Source organism: Hyla sarda, unplaced genomic scaffold (genome assembly GCF_029499605.1).
Source record: "Hyla sarda isolate aHylSar1 unplaced genomic scaffold, aHylSar1.hap1 scaffold_22, whole genome shotgun sequence".
NCBI lineage: Eukaryota > Metazoa > Chordata > Amphibia > Anura > Hylidae > Hyla > Hyla sarda.
This window is the reverse complement of record NW_026608872.1, coordinates 1,321,764-1,344,648: the sequence shown is the minus strand read 5'-3', so window position 1 is coordinate 1,344,648 and position 22,885 is coordinate 1,321,764. Positions and strand designations below refer to the sequence as shown.

The 22,885-nt window shown below is 44.4% G+C and overlaps 1 pseudogene; it reads left to right on the top strand.

Moving 5' to 3' along the window:
* Positions 1 to 553: 553 nt before the first annotated feature.
* LOC130320347 (U2 spliceosomal RNA) lies at positions 554 to 661 on the top strand (annotated as a pseudogene).
* Positions 662 to 22,885: the final 22,224 nt, after the last annotated feature.

Below are 22,885 nucleotides of genomic sequence, written 5' to 3'. Positions count from 1 at the left end.
TGTGTATGTAACCATGGAGATTGTGATGTCGCCTAGGCCCACCAAAGAACAGCCTTGTCAGAAGCCGCACTTCCATGAGTAGAAGCAGCAGCACCATAGGTTGTCAAATAAGCTGGATTTAACCAAGACAAGTGAGTCCAATAGGATGCAGGTATGTCCTCTATCCTTACAGCTTCCCGTGGCTGTTGGTTTTATACCGTTTGGGGACAGCCAAGGAGGAGTCAGCAGGCAACACATGTAAGTGTGTGCTTGTGTGTGTGTGTGTGTGTTTCCTATGCAGATCCTAAACCCAGTATCACATGCAAGTAGGAGGCGAAAGAAAGGTTCCTGCCAAAGCCAGGTTATGGATTGCATTTAAAAATGCTCCATCAGAGTGAAATGGACTCCCATCTTCCTGCTTAGCAATAATGATAATGATATGGGTTTAGGGTCTGCTGTGTGTACTGGTGGGTGACTGCCACCCAGCCAGGGTGTGTATGGGAGGCTGCCAGCCAGCCTCCCTTCCTACAAGTAGTGATGGTGCATGTGAAGGGGTTCCTCCCCTTTGACAGTTATCACTTCTCGTCCTTCTTTTTGGCTGAGATCAAATGTGGTGTCTGTTTTTATCAGTTTAATATCTGATATGTCCCCTATCTGGTAGCATATATTAAGTGCACCACCAGGTTTCAGTGTTGGAAAGAAAGATTACCTGTTTATTTGCTGCTGCAGCTGCTTGCTGGCTAGTCCAGTGGGCCCTTACTGCAGGCAAAAGACAATAGGTTGTGCCGCTTGTGTCTGGCCCCTGTTGGAGCGACCAGGCACAGGACTGCTGCTGCTGCTGAATGTCCTCTTTAATTGAATAAGCTCAGCAACCTGCACACCTGTGCAGGTTGGACATGACATGATAGGTAGCTGTCTTTCAGGTAGTGGGAGCTGAATCTTGTTAATTGACATGGGGGTGTCATTGCTGTTGAGTGACCATGCATTGGTACTGTGGTATTGGAATAATAAAAACAAATGTTGCCAGCCAGCCATCCATGCAATAATGGATAGGACATCAGCTATGAGGCATTTGTTTGTACAAACTGCTGCTCACAACTAATGTTGCAATATAGTGTCTCCATCTGCTGGTGGTATTGAATAAGGAATAGTGCAATGATAGGGTCTGAAAAAGAAGAAAAATAAGAAGCAACAACATAGGAAAAAAGGAGGAAAGAAGGAAAACATGGAGAGAAGAAAAAAAAGAAGGTAGAAAAAGGTGAAAACAGGTTTAAAAAAGTATTTCCATCTCTATCTCTCTCTATATATATATTTAAAAGAAATATATATATATATATATATATATATATATATATATATACAGAGAGAGAGAGAGAGATAAATATATATAGAGATAGATAGATACACATACATACATACATACATACATGCATATGTGTGTATTGTTGGAGTTGCAAATGTGTATGTAACCATGGAGATTGTAATGTCGCCTAGGACCACCAAAGAACAGCCTTGTCAGAAGCAGCACTTCCATGAGCAGAAGCAGCAGCACCATAGGTTGTCAAATAAGCTGGATTTAACCAAGACAAGTGAGTCCAATAGGATGCAGGTATGTCCTCTATCCTTACAACTTCCCGTGGCTTTTGGTTTTATACCGTTTGGGGACAGCCAAGGAGGCGTCAGAAGGCAACAAAGGTAAGTGTGTGCTTGTGTGTGTTTCCTATGCAGATCCTAAACCCAGTATCAAATGCAAGTAGGAGGAGTAAGAAGGGTTCCTGCCAAAGCCAGGTTATGGATTGCATTTAAAAATGGTCCATCAGAGTGAAATGGACTCCCATCTTCCTGCTTAGCAATAATGATATGGGTTTAGGGTCTGCTGTGTGTACTGGTGGGTGACTGCCACCCAGCCAGAGTCAAGGCTGGACTGGGATACCGGGAAAATCCCCGGTGGGCCGATCACCTTGACTGCCAAATGGCCGGTGCATTGCCGTAGAACGAGATTTGCCATAGAATGAGATGGTCCGCCTCCATCACATCCTATTGGCTCACTCTTGTCACGTGACATATTTAAACGTCACGCATCGATGCGCACAGCAGTGTCAGTTTGGCTATCACAGGGAGAGGATCTCCTCTCCCTGTGATAGCTAAAGCTGCACGGAGCGCTCATGGCCTCTGTGGCCCGACAGAAGTTCACACATGTACGCAGCTGATACGGCTGGCTCATATACACTTACTCTATTATTACATGTACTGTTGATCCACAGCGCTATCGGGATCCCGATGCCCGATGGCGCTGTCATCAGTGTGCGTCCCCGCTAGCGCCCCATGCCCGCAGCTCTACTCCCCGTCCCATTAACGCTCAGGGAGCGGGGAACAGAAAGTAGAGCATCGGGCGCAGGTAAAGTAGTACTGCGCATGTGCAGCACTACGCGAATAACTTAACCTGCGCCCGATGCTCTACTTTCTGTTCCCCGCTCCCTGAGCGTCAACGGGACGGGGAGTAGAGCTGCGGGCGTGGGGCGCTCGCGGGGACGCACACTGATAACAGCGCCTTCGGGCTTCGGGATCCCGATAGCGCTGTGGATCAACAGTAAATGTATATGAGCCAGCCGTATGAGCTGCGTAAATGTGTGAGCTTCTGTCGGGCCACAGAGGCCATGAGAGCTCCGTGCAGCTTCAGCTATCACAGGGAGAGGAGATCCTCTCCCTGTGATAGCCAAACTGACACTGCTGTGCGCATCGATGTGTGACGTTTAAATATGTCATGTGACAAGAGTGAGCCAATAGGATGTGATGGAGGCGGACCATCTCATTCTATGGCAATGCACCGGCCGCACCATGTTAAAGAAGACTTCTTGGCCCGGTGCATTGCCGTGGAATGAGATTTGCCATAGAATGAGATGGTCCGCCTCCATCACATCCTATTGGCTCACTCTTGTCACGTGACATATTTAAACGTCACGCATCGATGCGCACAGCAGTGTCAGTTTGGCTATCACAGGGAGAGGATCTCCTCACCCTGTGATAGCTGAAGCTGTACGGAGCTCTCATGGCCTCTGTGGGCCGACAGAAGTTCACACATGTACGCAGCTCATACGGCTGGCTCATATACATTTACTCTATTATTACATGTACTGTTGATCCACAGCGCTATCGGGATCCCGATGCCCGATGGCGCTGTCATCAGTGTGCGTCCCCGCTAGCGCCCCACGCCCGCAGCTCTACTCCCCGTCCCATTAACGCTCAGGGAGCGGGGAACAGAAAGTAGAGCATCGGGCGCAGGTAAAGTAGTACTGCGCATGTGCAGCACTATGCGAATAACTTAACCTGCGCCCGATGCTCTACTTTCTGTTCCCCGCTCCCTGAGCGTCAAAGGGACGGGGAGTAGAGCTAAGGGGGACGGGGGAGTAGAGCTGCGGGCGTGGGGCGCTCGCGGGGACGCACACTGATGACAGCGCCTTCGGGCATTGGGATCCCGATAGCGTTGTGGATCAACAGTAAATGTATATGAGCCAGCCGTATGAGCTGCGTAAATGTGTGAACTTCTGTCGGGCCACAGAGGCCATGAGAGCTCCATGCAGCTTCAGCTATCACAGGGAGAGGAGATCCTCTCCCTGTGATAGCCAAACTGACACTGCTGTGCGCATCGATGTGTGACGTTTAAATATGTCATGTGACAAGAGTGAGCCAATAGGATGTGATGGAGGCGGACCATCTCATTCTATGGCAATGCACCGGCCGCACCATGTTAAAGAAGACTTCTTGGCCCGGTGCATTGCCGTGGAATGAGATTTGCCATAGAATGAGATGGTCCGCCTCCATCACATCCTAATGGCTCACTCTTGTCACGTGACATATTTAAACGTCACGCATCGATGCGCACAGTAGTGTCAGTTTGGCTATCACAGGGAGAGGATCTCCTCACCCTGTGATAGCTGAAGCTGTACGGAGCTCTCATGGCCTCTGTGGGCCGACAGAAGTTCACACATGTACGCAGCTCATACGGCTGGCTCATATACATTTACTCTATTATTACATGTACTGTTGATCCACAGCGCTATCGGGATCCCGATGCCCGATGGCGCTGTCATCAGTGTACGTCCCCGCGAGCGCCCCACGCCCGCAGCTCTACTCCCCGTCCTCCGACCCCCCGCAGCTGTACTCCCCGTCCCCCGCAGCTGTACTCCCCGCCCCCCGCAGCTCTACTCCCCGTCCCCCGCAGCTCTTCTCCCCGTCCCCCGCATCTCTACACCCCGTCCCCCGCATCTCTACTCCCCGTCCCCTGCATCTCTACTCCCCGTCCCCCGCAGCTCTACTCCCCGTCCCCCGCAGCTCTTCTCCCCGTCCCCCGCATCTCTACACCCCGTCCCCCGCATCTCTACTCCCCGTCCCCCGCAGCTCTACTCCCCGTCCCCCGCAGCTCTACTCCCCGTCCCCCGCAGCTCTTCTCCCCGTCCTACGCAGCTCTACACCCCGTCCCCCGCAGCTCTACTCCCCGTCCCCTGTGAACGCTCAGGGAGCGATCCACAGCGCTATGGGGATTCCTACGCCCGATGGCGCTGTCATCAGTGTGCGTCCCCACGAGCGCCCCACGCCCGCAGCTCTACTCCCCGTCCCCCGCAGCTCTACTCCCCGTCCCGTTAACGCTCAGGGAGCGGGGAACAGAAAATAGAGCATCGGGCGCAGGTAAAGTAGTACTGCGCATGCGCAGCACTACGCGAATTACTTGACCTGCGCCTGATTCTCTACTTTCTGTTCCCCGCTCCCTGAGCGTTAACGGGACGGGGAGTAGAGCTGCGGGGGGCGGAGGACGGGGAGTAGAGCTGCGGGCGTGGGGCGCTCGCGGGGACGCACACTGATGACAGCGCTGTGGATCAACAGTAAATGTATATGAGGCAGCCGTATGAGCTACGTACATGTGTGAACTTCTGGCGGGCCACAGAGGCCATGAGAGCTCCGTACAGCTTCAGCTATCACAGGGTGAGGAGATCCTCTCCCTGTCATAGCCAAACTGACACTACTGTGCGCATCGATGCGTGACGTTTAAATATGTCACGTGACAAGAGTGAGCCAATAGGATGTGATGGAGGCGGACCATCTCATTCTATGGCAAATCTCATTCCACGGCAATGCACCGGCCCCTGACAGTGGTTGTCGCACGGCCGGCCGCAAGACTGGCCGTGCCGGAAGCAATGAGGCTTCCTGGGCTGACTGCAGCAGGCTGGCCAACTGACAGCAGAGGTGGCTCTAGCATAATAGGCCACCGCCTCAGTTCTCGCGTTAATGGGGGGCCTCGCTCAGGGACCCGACTAGCGCAAGTTGCTCCTCACTCTCCGGAAGACCGCCGGGATTGAAGTTTAATACAGCAGTTCCGGTTCCATCCTGCCTGCCGGTGGCGAGCCCCAGCGCTGCGCCCGACCAGCCCCCTGCTGATCCTCTGCCACTTTAAGAGAAAGGGCTGCTGGGGCTGGTCGCCTGCTATAGAAACAGCTGCTGATCGGAGAAAGGGCTGCTGAAAGACCTCCTGAACCCCGCCCCCCCAAAAAAAAACCTCAGAGAGAAAACAGACGAACTGTGCAGCAGGAACAGGGGCCCAGCGTGAAAGGGGGCCCGCTGCCCTCTCCAGGTCCGGCCCCAGAGGCGAGCATTAGGCCACATACCACCGCATACTCCCCGACCACAGCAAGTTTGACAGCACCCGGATGGATGCTGCGTTCAACCACCCCTTGCAGGCGGCCCAGTGACGTCTCTAGGGGGGGGGGGCAGAGGGGGCCACGGCCCCCCCTACATCATGATTGCCCCCCCCCCCACATCATGATTGCCCCCCCCCCCCCTTGTGCCCCCCCTAGCAGCAGTAGGTCACTAGCAGCTCTCATGGCCCTCAGGGGGGTACAGCTAGTTCACCAGTAAGGGGCCCGAGCCCCCGCTGCACCCCCCGCCCCCCGGAGCCATTTACTCCGGCATCCTTTTATTTAATAAATCTTCAGCCAGCAGCCCTGTCACCACGCAGGGGCCGCGCTATGCAGACTGGGAAGAGCAGACAGGAAGCTCCTCCCCCTCTCTCACTCCCCTGTATGCTGCTGCTGGACCTTGTGGAGCAGGCCTGCTGTGTGTATACAGGCCCGGACACCACCAGTATGGAAGACTTACCTGCCCAGTGCCCACTGCTGATGCTGCCCTTTTAAAGTAAGTAACTTGCTTGGGGGAGAGGGGGAAAGTTGTAGTTCGGGAGACAGTGGGAGGTAGTTCAGTGTTTCCCAACCAGGGGGCCTCCAGCTGTTGCAAAACTACAACTCCCAGCATTGCTTTGGCTTTATGAGCATACTGGGAGTTGTAGTTTTGCAACAGCTGGAGGCCCCCATGTTGGGGAACACTGATCTATCTATCTATCAATCAATCTCCTATCTATCTATCTATCTATCTCATATCTATCCATCCATCTATCTATATCCATCTATTTATGCATCTATCTAATATCTATCTATCAATCTCCTATCTATCTATCTATCTATCTATCTCATATCTATCCATCCATCTATCTATATCCATCTATTTATGCATCTATCTATCTTTCTCATATCTATCTATCTCTCATCTATCTATCTCATATCTATCTATCTAACTCAGATAGATGAGAGATAGATAGAAGAGAGATAGCTAGATAGATATGAGAGATAGAAAGATAAATAGATGATATATAGATAGAGAGATGATATATAGAAAGATACATACAGTAAATAGATGGATAGATAGATGATAGACCGATAGATAGATGATAGATAGATATGATATAGACAGATAGATAGGAGATAGATGGATATGATATAGATAGATGGATATGATATAGATACATTTATATGATATAGATAGATAGGAGAAAGATAGATAGATCAGTTTCCCAACCAGGGGGCCTCCAGCTGTTGCAAAACTACAACTCCCAGCATTCCTTTGGCTTTATGAGCATACTGGGAGTTGTGGTTTTGCAACAGCTGGAGGCCCTCCTAGTTGGGAAACACTGATCTATCAATCATCTATCTATCTATCTATCCATCTATCTCCTATCTATCTATCTCATATCTATCTATCTATATCATATCTATCTTGTGTATATATATATATATGAATATATATATATATATATATATATATATCCATCTATCTATTTATGTATCTATCTATCTATCTCATATCTATCTATCTATATCATATCTATCTATCTATCTTTCTATTTATCTATCTATCTATCTCATATATATCTCAGATAGATGAGAGATAGATGAAAGATAGATATGAGAGATAGATAGATAGATGATATATAGATAGATAGATACATAAATAGATGGATATATAGATAGATATGAGATAGATAGATAAATAGATGATAGATAGATAGATAGATGATAGATATATATGATATAGATAGATATGAGATAGATAGATACATAGGAGATAGATGGATATGATAGATATAGATTGATATGATATAGATAGAATATAGAAATATAGATAGATAAAGAACAATATGATGCAGCACGCCACAAGTTTGCAGAAAATGGTGGTTTATTCCATCATGTGCATGGACTATGGACTATGCACATGATGGAATAAACCACCATTTTCTGAAAACTTGTGGCGTGTTGCATCATATTGTTCTTTGTCTGGATTGAGGAACCAGTGGACCCAGGTTCCAAGTATGCGGGCACCCCGACTTCCCTCTAATTTCTGGATTTTGGTTGTGCCATTTTTATTTGTTTTAGATAGATAGCTAGAAAGAAATAGTATCTATCATCTATCTATCCATCTATCTATCTATCTCATATCTATTATCTATCTCATATCTATTATCTATCTCATATCTATTATCTATCTCATATCTATCATCTATCTATCTCATATCTATTATCTATCTCATATCTATCATCTATCCATCTATCTATATATCATCTATCTATCTACAAAACTAAAGAACCAGCGGCACTCCCAGATAAGGTGCAAAAACAAAGTGTTTTATTCCCCCATGTATGTGTGACGTTTCAATAGCATCCCGCCATCTTTATCATACGTACAGTTGTACATTCTGTAGTCTCTGTGACATCACTGTGCTTCTTATTAAAAACACAAAATTGGTCCCCAACAGCGGGAGTACCTGGGAAGTGATTCATATATTGAATCATGATTGGAGTAATACTAGGATATCTGGGATAGGCTGGATATGGATGTCGCTGACTGATGATGATAGGGAGATGGTCTATAAATACCCCCTGCCGCCATTTTGGAGTGTTGTTGGCACATATTGCCTCTTGAGAACGCCGTGGTGACGGCGAAACATGTAGAGGCGGCAATTTTGTGTTTTTAATAAGTGTCACAATTGGGATGTTGGGCTTCTGCAGAGCCCCGAACACTGGAGTAATGTTGCTCCAATAACTATATTATTCTCCCATGTGACACTGTATTTTTAATCATCACCTTCTGGATTTGTTATCTTTTAATATATACACAATTAAAAGTTATGTTTTAGTGGGGGAGTAATTTGAGGTGTTTTGCACCCCAGGCTGCGGCCTTGGGGTTTGGATAATTATATTGTTTTGGCCTCTTAGCCCCTTATTGGGTCAATTTGTAGTTTTTGATCACTGTGCTTCATAAACTGTGACATCACTGTGCTTCATCCTGTAATTTGATGTCACTGTGTATAACAACCCTGTAGTGACATCACAGTTTATTATTCTTGAATGCTGACTTCACTGTGTATATTTTCCCGGTACAATGACATCACTGTATAGTTACCCTCTACTGTGACAACACTGCGTTTATTAACCCTGTAGTGGCAAAACTGTTTACTGTCCCTGTACAGAGACATTACTGTTTATATTAACTCTGAACTGTGCATATTTACCCTGTATTGTCACTCGCAGTGCAAGGTAAATATGTACAGTGATATTAGGGTATACAGGCTTAATATATACAGTGATGTCACAGTGCAGTGTAAGTATCAACAGTGATGTTGCAGTATAGAGATAACACACAGTGATGTTATAGTTCAGAGATAATATACACAGTGATGTCACAGTACAGGAATAATACACACAGTGATGTCACAGTACAGGGATAATGCACAGTGATGTCACAGCACAGGGATAATACACAGTGATGTCACAGTACAGGGATAATACACAGTGATGTCACAGTACAGGGATAATACACAGTGATGTCACAGTACAGGGATAATACACAGTGATGTCACAGTACAGAGATAATACACACAGTGATGTCACAGTACAGGAATAATATACAGAGTGATGTCACAGTACAGGGATAATACAAAGTGATGTCACAGTACAGGGATAATATACAGAGTGATGTCACAGTACAGGCACAATACACAGTGATGTCACAGTACAGAGATAATACACAGTGATGTCACAGTACAGGGATAATACAAAGTGATGTCACAGTACAGGGATAATACACACAGTGATGTCACAGTACAGGGACAATACACAGTGATGTCACAGTACAGATATAATACACACAGTGATGTCACAGTACAGAGATAATACACACAGTGATGTCACAGTTCAGAGATAATACACACAGTGATGTCACAGTACAGGGATAATACACACAGTGATGTCACAGTACAGAGATAATACACAGTGATGTCACAGTACAGAGATAATACACACAGTGATGTAATATTACAGGGATAATACACAGAGTGATGGCACAGTACAGAGATAATACACAGTGACGTCACAGTACAAGGATAATACACAGTGATGTCACAGTACACAGATAATACACAGTGATGTCACAGTACAGGGATAATACAAAGTGATGTCACAGTACAGGGATAATACACACAGTGATGTCACAGTACAGGGACAATACACAGTGATATCACAGTACAGATATAATACACACAGTGATGTCACAGTACAGAGATAATACACACAGTGATGTCACAGTTCAGAGATAATACACACAGTGATGTCACAGTTCAGAGATAATACACACAGTGATGTCACAGTACAGGGATAATACACACAGTGATGTCACAGTACAGAGATAATACACACAGTGATGTCACATTACAGGGATAATACACAGAGTGATGGCACAGTACAGAGATAATACACAGTGACGTCACAGTACAGGGATAATACACAGTGATGGCACAGTGCAGAGATAATACACAGTGATGTCACATTACAGGGATAATACACAGAGTGATGGCACAGTACAGAGATAATACACAGTGATGTCACAGTACAGGGATAATACACAGTGATGTCACAGTATAACCATCTCACAGCCGGACCACCATGTAATTTCAGCAGAAAACAAAGCAGGGCCCCATGTTCAAGTTTCGCCTAAGGCCTCACAAAGTCTAGAGCCGCCTCTGGTCGGCCCTACCATGGGACCCGGTGGGACCATAAGTCCCAGGTGGCACTTTTCAGGGGTGGCATTTTGCTGCCCCCTTTTTTTTTGTGCCTAGTAGGTTCATGGTAGGGTTGGCGCTGCCGCTGCTCACTGTTCTAAAGCAGCTGCGGGGTATAATAGCGCAGCGGGCACTTTAGACAGTGAGTCTGCCTCCGGCCGACCGGGGTCTGACGAGGGACGTCGCACAAGTGACGTACTTCTGCAGACCCACTCAGGAGGACGTCAGTGACGTCACTCGTCAGGCCGCCGCTGGAGAGGAGAAGCGCTGTGCAGGGCAGGTAAGTTTGTCTGTGTGTGTGTCTGTGTCTGTCTGTGTGTTTGGGGGGGGGGGGGGGGGCTATGGCTACCTAATGTGAGCAGGGGTGTGGAAATTTAAAAAAAAAAACTACTTGTCCAAGGGACTAAAGCGGAACACAATCCACTTGTCCTGGTAGACAAAATAATTACGACCAAAATAGTCTGATTCCCCCCACTAGACCACCAGGGATGGATATAAGATTCCTTTAGACACTGCTGACAGCGATGATCTAATGGTTTAATAGGTGATCGCAGCATGCCAGGGTATTAGAGGTGGGAGAGCTGTAGCTCCTCTTACACCCGAGGCAACCACAGAAAAGTCTAGATGTAACTTTTTGATCACCATAAAAAATTTCTCAATGAAGTGACCAAAAATTAACAATTCTGGACTATTCTTTTACATTTACACCGTTCACCGTACGGTTTAATTAACATCATATTTTAATAGTCTGGATATTTCCACATGCAGAGACCCGACTTATGTTTATTTTTGTACATTATTTTTATTTAAAGAAAATTGGAAACTTTTATTAGGAAAGGGGCTTATTCACATATATACGCACTTTTTCAAAAATTTTAATCACTATTTTTCAGTCTTCATAGGGACTTATGTGTTACTGGGGGGGGGGGGGGTTCTGCTTCTCCAGTTTGTGTGGTGCATTTTGTGTCAGAAAATGCTGGAAGTTGCATTTAGTTACTAGATAACTACAACTCCCAGCATGCCCTGATGCAGCCTATGGTTGTTTGGGTGTTGCAGCATGTTGCACTGTATAGTAGTACAGTTAAGGTTATTGTGGAACATGCTGGGAGTTGTAGTTTTGGTTCATGTCAGCTGCAGAGCCATAGGCTGTGTCAGGGAATACTGGGAATTGCAGTTAGTAACTACAACACCCAGCATGCCCTGATGCAGCCTATGGCTCTGCAGCTGACCCGAACCAACACTACAACTCCCAGCATGTTGCACTTTATAGTTCTACAGTTTAGGTTATGGTGCAACATGCTGGGAGTTGTAGTTTTGGTTCGGGTGTGTTTGCGTGCATCCGTGGGGCTCTTGGTCGGCGGGTGAGTATTAAGGGGGCGGGATTCTGGGGGTGCAATTCAGTGCGGGTGGCCAGAAGACACTAAAAATAAAAAGCTAGATGGCACAACTGGCGGTGGCGGCAGTGCCCCCCCCCCCCCCCCCCCACATCATAAATTACATACACACATCACAGATACATCATACACATATACACTCGCACCATACATATACACCATACATATGCACACATCATACATACACCCGCCACTGCCCCCCCCACATCATAAATTACATACACACATCACAGATACATCATACACATATACACTCGCACCATACATATACACCATACATATGCACACATCATACATACACCCGCCACTGCCCCCCCACATCATAAATTACATACACACATCACAGATACATCATACACATATACACTTGCACCATACATATACACCATACATATGCACACATCATACATACACCCGCCACTGCCCCCCCCCACATCATAAATTACATACACACATCACAGATACATCATACACATATACACTCGCACCATACATATACACCATACATATGCACACATCATACATACACCCGCCACTGCCCCCCCACATCATAAATTACATACACACATCACAGATACATCATACACATATACACTCGCACCATACATATACACCATACATATGCACACATCATACATACACCCGCCACTGCCCCCCCACATCATAAATTACATACACACATCACAGATACATCATACACATATACACTCGCACCATACATATACACCATACATATGCACACATCATACATACACCCGCCACTGCCCCCCCCCCACATCATAAATTACATACACACATCACAGATACATCATACACATATACACTCGCACCATACATATACACCATACATATGCACACATCATACATACACCCGCCACTGCCCCCCCACATCATGAATTACATACACACATCACAGATACATAATACACATATACACTCGCACCATACATACACCCGCCACTGCCCCCCCCACATCATAAATTACATACACACATCACAGATACATCATACACATATACACTCGCACCATACATATACACCATACATATGCACACATCATACATACACCCGCCACTGCCCCCCCCCACATCATAAATTACATACACACATCACAGATACATCATACACATATACACTCGCACCATACATATACACCATACATATGCACACATCATACATACACCCGCCACTGCCCCCAACATCATATATTACATACACACATCACACACTTATGCTATACATATACACACACACACACACACATCATACATACACCCACCACTGCCCCCACATCATATATTACATACACACATCACACACTATACATATACACACCCACACATCATACATACACCCACCACTGCCCCCACATCATATATTACATACACACATCACACACTATACATATACACACACACACACACATCATACATACACCCACCACTGCCCCCACATCATATATTACATACACACATCACACACTCACACTATACATATACACACACACACATCATACATACACCCACCACTGCCCCCACATCATATATTACATACACACATCACACAGACATCATACACACATCACACATACACTCACACTGTACATATACACACACACATCATACATACACCGCTGCCCACCCCACATCATACATCACATACATACACACATCGACAGACATCATACACACATCATACATCACATACATACACACATCATACACACATTATCCATTACATACATACATCACATACATACACACATCATGCACACATTATCCATTACAGACACACATCACACATAGACAGACATCATAAACACAGTATACATTACATACACACATCACACATAGACAGACATTATACACACAGTATACATTACATACACACATCACACATAGACAGACATCATACACACAGTATACATTACATACACATCACACATAGACAGACATCATACACACAGTATACATTACATACACATCACACATAGACAGACATCATACACACAGTATACATTACATACACACATCACACATAGACATACATCATACACACAGTATACATTACATACACACATCACACATAGACATACATCATACACACATCATACATTACATACACATCACACATAGACAGACATCATACACACATTATACATTACATACACATCACACATAGACAGACATCATACACACAGTATACATTACATACACATCACACATAGACAGACATCATACACACAGTATACATTACATACACACATCACACATGGACAGACATCATACACACAGTATACATTACATACACACATCACACATAGACAGACATCATACACACATCATACATTACATACACATCACACACAGACCTTATAGACACATCATACATTACATACACATCACACACAGACATTATACACACATCATACATTACATACACATCACACACAGACATTATACACACATCATACATTACATACACATCACACACAGACATTATACACACATCATACATTACATACACATCACACACAGACATTATACACACATCATACATTACATACATATCACACACAGACATTATACACACATCATACATTACATACACATCACACACAGACATTATACACACATCATACATTACATACACATCACACATTATACATTACATACACATCACACATTATACATTACATACACATCACACATAGACATCATACACACATTATACATTACATACACATCACACACAGACATTATACACACATTATACATTACATACACATCACACACAGACATTATACACACATTATACATTACATACACATCGACATCATACACACATTATACATTACATACACATCATACATAGGCATCATACACACATTATACATTACATACACATCACACATAGACATCATACACACATTATACATTACATACACATCACACATAGACATCATACACACATTATACATTACATACACATCACACATAGACATCATACACACATTATACATTACATACACATCACACACAGACAGACATACACACATCATGCATTACATACACATCACACACAGACATTATACACACATTATACATTGCATACACATCACACATAGACATCATACACACATTATACATTACATACACATCACACATAGACATCATACACACATTATACATTACATACACATCACACATTATACATTACATACACATCACACATTATACATTACATACACATCACAAATAGACATCATACACACATTATACATTACATACAAATCACACACAGACATTATACACACATCATACATTACATACACATCACACACAGACAGACATTATACACACATCATACCTTACATACACATCACACACAGACATTATACACACATTATACATTACATACACATCACACACAGACAGACATCATACACACATCATACATTACATACACATCACACACAGACATTATACACACATTATACATTACATACACATCACACATAGACATCATACACACATTATACATTACATACACATCACACATAGACATAATACACACATTATACATTACATACACATCACACATAGACATCATACACACATTATACATGACATACACATAACTCAGACATCATACACACATTATACATTACATACACATCACACATAGACATCATACACACATTATACATTACATACACATCACACAGACATCATACACACATTATACATTACATACACATCGACATCATACACACATTATACATTACATACACATCACACACAGACAGACATCATACACACATCATACATTACATACACATCACACATTATACACACATTATACATTACATACACATCACACATAGACATCATACACACATTATACATTACATACACATCACACACAGACATTATACACACATACACTCACACCATACATATACAACCACCCTTCCTGTCCCCGCCACCTGCATTCTCTGCCTCCTCACCTGAGCCACCATGAGTGGACATCAGAGCTGTAGTCCCGGCCGGTGTGAGGTTACATGGGTTTGAAAATCTCCCCTCACACCGGACGTCCTCTCCTCTCTCCCCTCACCCGCTCTGTTTTCCCCGTACAAACATGCAACCTCCCCGTGGTGGATTAGGTCCTGTGAAGAAAGAGCGGGGGGAGGGATAGAGCTGTGTGCAGGGGAGGAGCTGTGTGCCGAGCTGTGGACATCCTTTCTCTCCCCCTGTCTTCTTTTGTTATGTGTAGCTGCGTCCTCCATCCTCCGGGAGGATTAGATAAGGGGGCGTGGCTCAATTATGTAATGCGAACGTGCGACCTCGGACTCTGCGGTCAGCTGGGGGCCCCCGCTGCCCCCTCCATACTTGCATCCGCTCCTGCGCCTCACACCGGCAGTAAAGAAAAATATTGGGGAAGTTGGTCTGTCCCTGCTAGCCCGATACAGGCCTAAATCTATAAACAATTCACCTGCCCGGCGCCCAAAACTACTTGTCCTGGGCGTCGGGCGATAGAATTTCCACATCCCTGTGTGAGGAATCTATGCTACTTAATGTGGATAAACTATATTACCTAATGCGGGGAATCTGTGCTACCTAATGTGGGGAAACTATGCTACCTAATGTGGGGAAACTATGCTACCTAATGTGGGGAAACTATGTTGCCTAATGTGGGGAATCTGTGCTACCTAATGTGTGGAAACTATGCTACCTAATGTGGAGAAACAATGTTACCTAATGTGGGGAATCTGTGCTACCTAATGTGGGGAAACTATGCTACCTAATGTAGGGAAACTATGCTACCTAATGTGGGGAAACTATGTTACCTAATGTGGGGAATCTGTGCTATCTAATGTGGGCAAACTATGCTACCTAATGTGGGGAAACTATGTTACCTAATGTGGGGAATCTGTGCTACCTGATGTGATGAAACTATGCTACCTAATGTGGGGAAACTATGTTACCTAATGTGGGGAATCTGTGCTACCTGATGTGATGAAACTATGCTACCTAATGTGGGGAAACTATGTTACCTAATGTGGGGAATCTGTGCTATTTAATGTGGGGAAACTATGCTACCTAATTTGGGGAAACTATGTTACCTAATGTGGGGAAACTATGCTACCTAATGTGGGGAAACTGCTACCTTATGTAGGGAATATATGCTACCTAATGTGGGGAAACTGCTACCTAATGTAGGGAATATATGCTACCTAATGTGGGGAAACTATGCTACTTAATGTGAGGAAACTATGCTACCTAATGTGGGGAATCTATGCTACCTAATGTTGGGAATCTATGCTACCTAATGTGGGGGGGCTTGAATGAGCTGCGGCATATGGGAGGCCTTAATAAATAATTAGAAACTTATACAGGGGGGGGGTCCTCCCGAGCAAGTGACATATGGGAGTCCACCTGAGTAAGTGACACATGGAGGGGGGGGTCCTGAACAGTTGATGTTTTTTTTTGGGGGGGGGGGCCCAGGCACATTCTTTGCACAAGGGCCCTCTGCTGTCTGTGTCCGCCCCTGCCTCACACCCTCTGTGGCTCTGCCTCCCCACCTGTAAGAGGAGCTCCAGGATCCCCCTGTAACGGTGCCGGCATCTTTGTAAAAAGCAGCAGGTCAGTAGGAGGTCAGCCCGTCCTGAAGTCCCAGTGACTGTGGCCGGGCCTGGCAGCATGCATGATGTAATGTCAGTCTGTGCTGTGCCCTATGACCTGTCTGGCCTATACTATATACAAAGTAGTATATGCAGTATGATGCTGCCGGAGGGCACAGCACAGACATTGGTATAGAGTGATATACTGCTAAGCTGTGTGAGGTACCTGCTATATATATATATAGCACCCAGGGCAGTGGGTACAGCTCAGTGTCCTCTGAACTGGCTAGCCCATACTACACAATGTGGGCATACTGGGAGTTATAGTTTTGCCACAGCTGGAGGCACCCTGGTTAAGAATCAATGAGAGAGTGCCTAAAAACCTCCATCTCATTGTTTCTCAACCAGGGTGCCTCCAGCTGTTGCAAAACTACACCTCCCAGCATGCCTTTGGCAATGTAGACATGGTGGGAGTTGTAGTTTTGCCATAGCTAGAGGCACCCTGATTAAAGGATAAGTTTCATGCTCAAAAACATTTCCCCTATCCGAAGTTTTAGATTGCGGGAGGTCCAACCACTGGTGCCCCCTGCGATCACTTGTTTGGAGCCCCCATGCACTAGCACAAGTGCGCGGCTCTCCCATAGAACTATATGGAGGGGGCGTGGCGGCCTCCGCTTCAGGCGAAGGTCGTGATGCGCTCCTGTGCTAGTGCACGGGGGCTCCAAACAGGAGATCGCAGGGGGCCCCAGCAGTCGGACCCCCCCCCACCTCGCGATGTAAAGCTTAAGGGGAAAGATTTTGAGCATGAGACTTTTCCTTTAAGAGACAATGAGATGTGCCTATTTACCTCCATCTTATTGTTTCTCAACCAGGGTGCCTCCAGCTGTTGCAAAACTATGTATCTATCTCATATGTATCTATCCATCTCTCTCATATCGATCTCTATCTCATATCTATCTATCTCCTATCTATCTCCTATCTATCTATCTATCATCTCCTATCTATCTATCTCATATCTATCTATCTATCTCCTATCTATCTATCTATCTATCTATCTATCATGTCATATCTGTCTATCTATCTCATATCTATCTATCTATCTATCTCATATCTATCTCATCTCCATCTATCTATCTCATATCTATCTATCTATCTCATATCTATCTATCTATCTCATATCTATCTCATATCTATCTCATATCTATCTATCTATCTATCTATCTCATATCTATCTATCTATCTCATATCTATCTATCTCATATCTATCTATCTATCTATCTATCTATCTATCTATCTCATATCTATATATCTATCTATCTCCTATCTATCTATCTATCATCTCATATCTATCTATCTATCTATCTATCTATCTATCTATCTATCTCATATCTATCTATCTACCTATCTCATATCTATCTATTTCCTATCTATCTATCTATCATCTCATATCTATCTATCTATCTATCTATCTCATATCTATCTATATATCTATCTCATATCTATCTGTCTCATATCTATCTATCTCATATCTATCTCATATTTATCTCATATCTATCTATCTATCTATCTCATATCTATCTCATATCTATCTATCTCATATCTATCTATCTCATATCTATCTATCTATCTCATATCTATCTACCTATCTATCTCATATCTATCTATCTATCTATCTCCTATATATCTATCTATCTATTTCCTATCTATCTATCTATCTATCTCCTATCTATCTATCTATCTCCTATCTATCTATCTATCTATCTCCTATCTATCTATCTATCTCCTATCTATCTATCTCATATCTATCTATCTATCTCATATCGATCTATCTCATATCTATCTATCTATCTCATATCTATCTATCTATCTCATATCGATCTCTCCATCTCATATCTATCTATCTCATATCTATCTATCTATCTCATATCTATGTATCTACCATCTCTCTCTCATATCTATCTATCTATCTATCTATCTATCATATCTCTCTCATATCTATCTCATATATATCTATCTCTCTCATATCTTTTTATATTCTATCTATCTATATCTATCTATCTATCTCATATCTATCTATATTCTATCTATCTATCTATCTCATATCTATCTATTTATCTATCTATCTATCTCATATCTATCTATATTCTATCTATCTATATCTATCTATCTCATAACTATCTATTTATTTATCTATCTCATATCTATCTCATATCTATCTCATATCTATCTATCTATCTATCTATATCATATCAATCTACTATCTATCTATCTATCTATCTATCTATCTATCTATCTATCTAGTCCAAATAAAAGCAGCACCTCCAGACAATACTTCAGACTTGTAGATGGTGCAAGCACTTAGGGGGAGATTTATTAAAACCTGTGCAGAGGAAAAATTGCCCAGTTGCCCATAGCAACCAATCAGATCGCTCCTTTCATTTTTCACCAACGTTTCGGTGATCTCTCATCATCACCATTTTCAAGACTTGAAAATGGTGATGAGAGATCACCGAAACATTGTCTACTGCATCATGGAAGAAAACACTGCTAGTTTGATTCACGGATATTGGTGTGCTGCATATATTTACTTTATCTATCTATCTATCTATCTATCTATCTATCTGTCTATCTATCTCTCTCATATCTATCTATCTATCTATCTCATATCTATCACCTATTTATCTATCCATCTCATATCTATCTGTCTATCTATCTATCTCATATCTCTCTTATATCTATCTCATATCTATCTGTCTATCTATCTATCTCATATCTCTCTTATATCTATCTCATATCTATCTGTTTATCTATCTATCTCATATCTATCTATCTATCTATCTAGACAAAGAATAAGTCAGCCAGCACTTTAGTTGATACCAAACTATTATATGGACCTGGCCTACAGGTGCATGCTACTAGGCTAGATATACAGCAACAGAAGAATGCAGCAGCACACTGACAGCACAAAGATATAGGTGCAACATGAATATGCAGTTAAAACATGAAGAGCTATTCAGCTATGGTGTAATAGATGCAAATGTGAAACTATGAAATAGTGAGGCACTTAGCTCGCAAATTTGTCTCCGCCGGCGGTCAAATAGCTTGGACCGTCCCACCGCGATAAGGTGGCCTCCTTGGGACGGACCCTACACTGTGAATATGCCTCTGTGTGAACAATTCAGTAAGCATGTCAGGGTCTGGAACATCCAAGACACCTTATATACACACCTGATAGAGGTGGGTGGGGTGCCAAGGGAGGCCACCTTATCGCGGTGGGACGGTCCAAGCTATTTGACCGCCGGCGGAGACAAATTTGCGAGCTAAGGGGGAGATGTATCATTGCATTTAGACCATTTTTCACGTCTACAAATTTTGCGCAATTGCGCTTTTTTTGCATAGAGCTGCGTTTTTTTTGGTGGACAGTTTTCTAAAGTTGTCACCAGTTTGGTCTACAGTACACCACCTAATCCAGTGGACTGGTATTTATCAATTGCGCAAAAAAAAAAGTAGATGTTTTTTTTGCGCAATTGCGCTTTTTTGCAAGAAAAGTAGTCTAAACCTAAGAGTGCTAGCAAGGACTCGTAGAAAATGGCATACGGTGGAAGATGCAGGTGGGGGAAGCAGGAGCCGTCTCTCAGCACTGCAGTACTACAACTACTCCCATCATGGGACAGAATCTGTCCCATAATGGGAGTAGTTGTAGTACTGCAGCACTGAGAGACGCACATCCCCCGTCTGTGGGACTCTATTGTGACTGTTAGGACTACTACTCCAATCATGGACAGACTCTGTCCATTATGGGAGTTGTAGTCCTGGGGCTGAAGGACAGATCGCAGCAGGTCATTCTCCAGAGACCCGCTGCAATCTGCATTTATTAACTTAAAAAGCCGGCGGTACATGCGGCTCTACTGCGCTACCGCCGGCTCCCGTATGCAGATGTCACAATTCATAATCCCCGCCTCCGGGAGAGGGGAGCTCTGATTGGTGGAAAGCTATTCACCACTATACACCAATCAGAGCTCCTGTCTTCTGGTGGGGATTATGAATTGTGACAGGTCTATACAGGGGAGCGAGTGGAGCCGCTTCTACTGTATATAATTGTTATGTGTATTTCCCCCCCAGACTAATACTGACCCCTTCTATAGTGAGCGCTGGGACCGCTGTGTGATTGACAGGTCCCCAGCGCAAGTGTCCGGCCCCACTGACCTTTATATGTTATAAATCTTTATGATACACACTGCCCGTCCTCCTCTTCATTCTTCTGATACCGGAGCCGCGCGGCTTCTGCTTTCACTATAGTCAGAGCGCCCCCTACCGTTGTCTGGCCCCAGCCCCGTGCAGTGTGGAGGCAGGGAGGGGGCGCTCTGTCTATAGACTATGATACAGAAGCCGCGCGTCTCCGGTATCAGAAGAATGAAGAGGAGGACGGGCAGTGTGTATCATAAAGATTTATTACATATAAAGGTCAGTGGGGCCGGACACTTGCGCTGGGGACCTGTCAATCACACAGCGGTCCCAGCGCTCACTATAGAAGGGGTCAGTATTAGTCTGGGGGGGGGGGTACAGTACACATAACAATTATATACTGTAGAAGCGGGTCCACCTGCTCCCCTGTATAGACCTGTCACAATTCATAATCCCCGCCAGAAGACAGGAGCTCTGATTGGTGTATAGTGGTGAATAGCTTTCCACCAATCAGAGCTCCGGTCTCCCGGCGGCGGGGATTATGAATCGTGACATCTGTATACAGGAGGCGGCGGGGAGTGCAGTGTTGCCGCATGTACCGCTGGCTTTTTAAGTTAGTAAATGCAGATCGCAGCGGGTCTCTGGAGAATGACCTGCTGCGATCTGTCCTTCAGCCCGAGGACTACAACTCCCATCATGGACAGAGCGTGTCCATGATGGGAGTAGTAGTCCTAACAGTCACAATACAGTTTCACAGCTGGGGGATGTGTAAGAGCCATCCCTCAGCACTGTGGTACTACAACTACTCCCATCATGGGACACAACATTTCCCATGATGGGAGTAGTAGTCCAAGGGCAGACTGACGGATCTCAGGGGTCGCACTCTTGAGACCCCTTGCAACTTCTCCGCCCCTGCCCCCTAGTGATGACATCATTAGGGGGCGGAGCTTCACAGTCCAGGCCTGAAGCCAGGGTGGTAAGTATGGCTCTGTTCTCATTATGCGTTTTGCATAATGGGAACAGAGCCTTTCTGGCAGTGTGTTCCCAAACTGGGAGACTCCAGCTGTTGTTTACCTACAGCCCCCATGATGGGAGTTGTAGTTTAGCAACAATTGGAGGCTCCCTCTTTAGGAACACACTGCATTATGTGCGCTCTCCCCAGCGGAGAGCGCCAAAAATGTACTGACCCATTTTTCGTGTTTTTATTGTCATTTCAGATAAGTGAATGCAGAGGACTACCTGAGATTCGGTGGAGTGTGACGATGA